Source organism: Cupressus sempervirens, chromosome 3, assembly GCF_028749045.1.
Source record: "Cupressus sempervirens isolate cs-2001-9-10 chromosome 3, ASM2874904v1, whole genome shotgun sequence".
Taxonomy (NCBI): domain Eukaryota; kingdom Viridiplantae; phylum Streptophyta; class Pinopsida; order Cupressales; family Cupressaceae; genus Cupressus; species Cupressus sempervirens.
Window position 1 is genome coordinate 782256521 of NC_143120.1, and position 7310 is coordinate 782263830.

The window sequence follows — 7310 nt, forward strand, 5'->3', positions numbered from 1 at the left end:
ATTATAGTGGTTGAAATTTATCTTAGGGTGGAATCTATCTAAGTTATGCTTACACTATAGAGGAAGATGTTGTACTCTTTCTTACAGTCGGATCTTCTTTGTTTCTTAGGAATTTCATTGGAATGCTACTGTAAATTCCCTCTTTTTCTTTGGATCATATGACATGCTATCTTATCTCCTTCAGCTACCAATTTACTGAGCAACCTTTGTCTACTTCTCTTAAATGTACTATGGATATCTATAATCTACATTTTTGTATCTCTTTTAACATATGAATGATAAGAAGTGAAGCCTTTTCTCCTTGTGTCACTTATTTGGTTTCCTAATTTGTATGTAGAAAATAGATTAAAGTAGTCTTGTATCCATATATCTTTGGGTTGTCATAATAATTGTACTATGCATGTATGGGAAGAGATTGGTCTAAACACCCTATTTTGGTGCATCACCTCCCTAGTAGAGATTAGGTAGTTACTTTCATTTATTCTTTCTCCCTTTTCTCTCCAAGAGAAGTTTAAAGTGCATCATGATAGTAGAGGAAGCCAACCTTCTCTAGAGACTCAACCTCATAGTTCAAGTCCCATAGCTTGGAGGTTATTTCCATGTTTCATAAGGTTGTCCTTAGGTAAAATTTTTTAATAAGGGTGCAAGATTTTGTGACAACAAAAACTAAGACCAAAAACATTAGAACAGTTATAAAAAATTGGTAATATATTTCTCAGATAAATCTTATATTTCTAAGGTTTATAATAGAGAATATAAAAAATAAATTTTATTTGGAAGAGGTCACCAATTAATATTCAATTTTAACTTGAAGATATCATTCAAGCTATTTCAACACTTGTGTTCTCTTAATCATATAAATCATTGTACCAAGAACATCGCTAATTTTTTGGATTAAAATTGAAGTCAGATCAAACTAAAGGATTTTTTAACTAACATATTTGAACATTTATACAAGGTATACATAAGAAAATTATACATGACATAATTTAGGAGAGTGTTGAGAAAATCAAAATTTAGGCATCAAATTAATAGTATGTTCTTATGATTCCATTCCCTAAGATAAGACATTCACTTAGTTTCATTTTAGAATATATATATATATATATATATATATATATATACACACACACACACACATAACAATAATATGTAGCAAACCCTATTAACTCTAATTTAATTTTTTTTAGGGTGGGGGGTTCTCTATTTACTAGGGTTTATCATTTCACTTGTTTATTCATTTTTTTACTTGAATACATTAAAAATGGGCTTGTAATACACAAACATAACATAATACAAATAAATACTATGATGAAAGATAGAGAACATTAAACCATTTAGTGTTTGGATGAGTACAATGCTCACTAGCAACACAAAGTCTTTTTTGAAAATAGGATTCCACAAAGACTGGTGATAAGTGATTGATAATTTTCTATCACTTTTGTATATAAAGTTCAATTTGGAAAGCACAATAGTGGAGTTATCTCTTCTTCAAATTCCTCTTTAGGCTATTCTTCTTTGACAAAATTGGAGCTAGTTTTGATGGCACTATGGACTCTATTGTACTCAGTAATTGTCTCTTTAGAAAGGGTTGTAGAATATCATCCAAAATAGAAGGGAAGTCCCTAATGATTGAGGGATTTCCCTTAGCATTGTGTGTCATACCCACCTCTATACATTGGGTTGGCTTAGATGATTTATTTAATTTTTTTAAATTTAGTTTTAGGCATTTGATGACTTATGCAAGTAGCTTCTTAGCCAATATTAGTTCTACTTCTTTTGGCTTTATGGAAGGGGTTCCTTTGGGTCCTCTTGCTTCAATGTCTAGATTGTATGACTGGGTAGCAATCTTACTATTTCTCTTTTGTTCTTGTGCCATGGTTTCCTACATGAAACATGTAAGGTACTAATATTAGTGCAAGAAAAAAGTTTTTTCTTAGTTTAATATTGGAAGCCTTTCTTGTACATCTTGATAATGCTTAAAGAAAGAATGAACAATTTATAGTATAAATGAGAATTAGTGAGGCAAGACTAGATGCAATGCATACATACCTATACACAAGTGTACATAGAGAAAAAAGGCATCTTACATGGATTCAAAGGTGCACTTTTAAGGGTATATGATCACCACTCTTCCTAGTAGAACTGTAATAGAATACTCACAATAATAGAATATTGATACAAAATCTCCTTTAATCTATGATTTACATTCAAAGAGTTTTTGAGAAGAAGGTTGGGAAAAGAAAATCATGATTAATTATGCCACATATGGTAAGTGGTATGATTGTTTCATATATGATATTACTCTTCCATGCATGCACATGTTCACATTTGATCGGTTATAAATTAGTTATCAATTTACAAAATATACTTAGCTATTGGAAGCCTTTACATGTAGATAAGGAACTAGCAAGTAAATTCATTCCTTTTTTTTTCATTATTTAATTTATTCTTAAGAGTAAATTCTTTGGAGAGAGTAAACATATTTCCTCCCATGTAGGAGAAACATAGTGAAGGTAAATGCTTGAGTAGAGGACATTGAAATGGAAACCTATTATACAGAGCATATTCTATTCTAGTAAATAGTAGGGATTTCAAATGCAATATCATAGACATCATATATGGAAAGGGTGAGACATAGAAAATAGGTAGAGAATAAATCTAAGTGATTCTAAAATCAATTGTCATACCTAGATACAACCCTGTTACTCTTCCTAAATCTCAAGCAACTACTAATTAGGGGAAATTAGATAAAACATGTCAAGCCATTATTATGACAAATAGAACACCCCTTACATTAATAGGAATCAATCCTAAAATATGCACTATAAACCTTAACCAAAAACCATAATCAAAATAAGCCCTATTAACTATCAACAAATGGCTGACCACTAGAGAAAATTGGAATATATCAGCCTTCCTCTCTAAAATGGAAAACCCAATTGAAAAGACACAATGAAAGATGAAAGTATTAGTAACTCTATCACTGCTTAGAAACTGTACACAAAATGCTAGAATAGGCACCATCTTCAAATTTATAATATCGAGAAACTCTAAAGACCAATGAAATCTCCACTAAATGGAAGAAAAGTACATACTAAGGTTGTAAGCTTCCATTAGCATGTATGAACATCACTCTCTAAAATTTAAAAGTGGGAGATCTACCTCCATTGGCATTTATGGACATCATTAACTAAAATTTAATAAGGTGAGACATACCATAACCATGACCCACCACACCTTTGGTCACCACAAAAACATGACTACCAATAAGTCTAAGTATTTGAACAAAAGATTAAAATATATCTCAACTTAATCATTAAATAACCCAACTTCTCAATAGGCTTTCTCTAAAATAGAAAATCAACCTAGTTCTCAATTTTTGAATCTCAAAACTAGTAAAGGGGATAGAAGCTCCAAATCACCATTATTAGAAAGGGGAATGATTGTTGGATATAATTATCTAATTGTGTGTTGCCTTTGATGTTACAAAAATGTCATATTAGTTGTTAGTCTATGCTTACCGAGTTCACTTGGTCAGCAAGACAGTTTCTCTTGTCTACCGAGCATTCTTGGAGATTACTCTATGAATACAATGCCTACTAAGCTCTCATGGTTAACAAAGGAAAGTTGGTTAGAGTTAGTGTTCATCAATTTCACTCGGTTGCCAAAGAATTTTTCAAGTTTGCAGTGTTAACCAAGTGTCTGTTAGTCAACACAGGAAATCATTTTAGGATCAATGTTTACCAAGCAGGGTCGACCAATGAAGGATTTTTTTTTTTTTGGGATATGAAGTTTAATTATTTTACGTATTGTTTCTAGCCAATTGAGGTGATAATTATTGGTCATTATAAGTTGTAAATGAGCCAACTTGATAATTTGGACGGTATATATGATAGGTCAAGTAGAGTTTCTAAAGAGTGTATGTTCGAGTATGTAAGTGTATTGATTATGTGAGAAGAAAAGTGTGAGAAAAATTGAAGGATGGTTAGATATCCTTGAGGAGCAAAAAAGTTATATTCGTTTAGGAAGGATCTAGCATGAAGCAAAACATAGATCTATAATCAGCAATTTAGTTGCATTTCATTCAAGTCATTTCATTGTTACTTTCTTACCATTATAGCAGTGATCCAAAATCTCTTAATAGAGTTGGCTTAACAGCTAGTTGTAAATCCTCTATCAAGGTGATAGTTCCATTGAATTTTTTTAAGACCTCTTGCAAGGCCACTCCTAACAAGGTGATTAAATCCTCTAACAAGGTCATTCCTAATAGTGTGTTTTGTAACCTTTAACTAGGTTGGCTCCTAATAGGGCTTACTTTAGAAGAGCAAAAATTAGTAGCTAGTTACATTGGTGGTTTTTCCCATATTGGGTTTCCATGTTAAATCTAGTGTCTCTTCTGTTCGTCTCTTTTCTCTCATGTTTGAAATTCATTACCGTTGATGTTAGATCTGCTAAAGTTAATCATACACTGCACTTACTGAGTTACAACATTTTCAGTATGTTTACTGAGTGATAACAATAAGTAGTTTTGTTGACATCTAAGGGAATTGTGGGAATGTTTTTGTGCTAGCTAATTCATCCCACACCCCGCCCCCCCTTCTCTTAGTTACTCAATCTACATTTCCAACAATTGGTATTAGAGCTTTTGGTGCTTGTAGGAAATGTTTCAAGGACCTGAGCTACAGATAGAACAACTAGAACCAAAAGTTGAAATTCAAAATGAAAACAGTGGAATTTAGTCAAAAGGCAAAGAACCTATATTGGCCAAGTATGTCAGGAGGCATCATGCACTAGACTAAATTATTGGAGATAAATCAAAAGGTACTATGACAATAAGTAAGCTAAAATGTACATGTTTACTTGCTGATTTTGAACCTAGAAATGTTAAAGATGCATTGGAAAATGAAAGTTGGATTGAGGCTATGAATGAAGAAATAGAGCAAATAGAGAAGAAAAAAACTTGGACTCTTGTACCCAAACCTAAAGATAAAAATGTGATTGGAACAAAATGGGTATTCAAAAATAAGTTGAATGAAGATGGTAAGGTATCAAGAAAAAAAGCTAGATTGGTATGTAAAGGCTACTCTCAACAAGAAGGCATTGATTATGGTGAGAATTTTGCTCCTATTGCAAGATTGGAAGGTGTTAGGACCTTACTTGCATATGCAACACATAAAGGATTTAAGGTATAGATGAATGTTAAATCTACATTTCTCAATGGTATTCCTAGAAATCTAAGAAAATGAAATTAAGTTACAAAACTTAGAAAACTAACTTAAATATTTCTTAATTATTGTCCAAAAAAAAGGGTTGACTACTCAAAAACTGACTTGATCACCACATAAGAAACCATCTAAAAATGTCAACATGTGAGATGTGACAATGCTCCCCTCTAGGAAGAGGCATCATCTCAATTTCAAATCACAAAAATAAGCACACACACATCAAAAATTGACATCTAACTAAAAAAAAAATGCTATACAAAAAGATGGGGAAACGATGTTGTAAATCCTCTGCATCCTCCCAAATATGACTATCCACATACAATTGGTCCCATTAGACCTTGTACTAGAGGACATCCTTGTCTCATACATTGATGACACTTCTCAATGAGTTGGGTGGACTGAACTATCATCGCCCCTAGATCCTATACTTGAAACACATGCCACTCAAACACATGTGATTTATTTGGATGTTATGGCTTTAGTAAAAAACATGGAAAACATTATGAATGCACACTAATGCAGGTGGCAAAGCAAGCCAATAAGAAATTGAGTTGATAACCTCTAAAGCCTCAAAAGGGACCACAAATCTTGGTGCAAGCTTTAAGTTCTTGCCAAATGAGATTGAACTCTTTAGTGGTCTAACCCTCAGAAACACCTTATCCCTAGTCTATAATTGCTAGAAAGTACATTTCTTGTCAGCATAACTCTTTTGATGATCTTCTATCTCTTTCAAACAATTTTGGATTAAGAACATTTTTTCTTCCATCTCTTTTAGCATCTTAGGACCCACAATGATCTTGTCCTCAACTCTATCCTAGCTAATAGGAGTACAACACTTACATCCATAAAGGGCTAAAAAAGGAATCATACCCAAAGAAGAATGATAGGAGTTATTATAGGAAAACTCTACCAATGGAAGATACTCCTTCCATTTGTAATACTAATCCATGCAATACATGCACAAAAAATCTTCAAACACCTAGTTCACCCTCTCAATTTTCCCATTAGTCTTAGGGTGCTAAGTTGTTCTAAAGTCTCAATTTGTGACAAAACCTTGAAGTCATTTGGATATCCCTTTTGGAGATGATGGTTTTTGGAATATCATGCAATCAAAATATATCTTGGACAAATTTCCTTGCCAAAAATTGAGATCCATCATTTAGACTGCCAGGAATGAAATGGGAAACTTTTGTTAATTTTTTGACTACAACCAAGATGACATCATGCTTTCATTGAGTCATGGGTAAACCATGTACAAATTCAATGCTAATAATCGACCATTTATATTGCAGAATCTCACGTGGGTACATAAGTCCTACCAAATATACAAGCTCATCCTTGATATGTGGACATTCCAAACATTGGGTTACTCTATCACATCTTCTTTGAGTCCTAGCCAAATATATAAAGGTCTCAAAAAAAAATTATCTTGTTTACCCTTGGATTACTTGAAAATGGAGTGCAATTTTCATCTCTTTAAGAACCACTTTTTGCAACCCTTCATGGTCAGGAACATATATCCTATATTGGTACTTAAGCACACCATCATCATCAAAAGAGTAATCATCAAATCATGAATAAGAGGTATCGATGTCTAAAATTGACATCACCCATTCATAATGGGTATCTCCAGGAAGGTACTAGAGAATATACTCTCATACAAGTTTGAGATGTAGTGATAGCAATAATGTGTCTTCTACAAATGAGTGCATCCACTACCCTATTATCTTTGCCTTTAATATACTCGATGCCAAAGTCATATTCACTGAGGAATACAAGCCACCACCTTTGTCTAGAGTTTATATTAGGTTGAGTGAAAATATATCTCAACCCCATATGATCAGTTTTAAACTCAAATGGCTTTCCCAATAAGTAATGCTGCCACATCTACAAGGAATGTACTATCATAGCCAACTCTAAATCATGTAGAGCATAATTCACCTCATTCTATTTAATCTTCATGGACTCCTAGGAAACAACCATGCCATCCTACATTAATATGCCTCAAAGCCCATCTCCTGAAGAATCTGCTATGACATAAAATCTCTATTAGGATTTAGTATAACCAAGATAGGAGGGGTA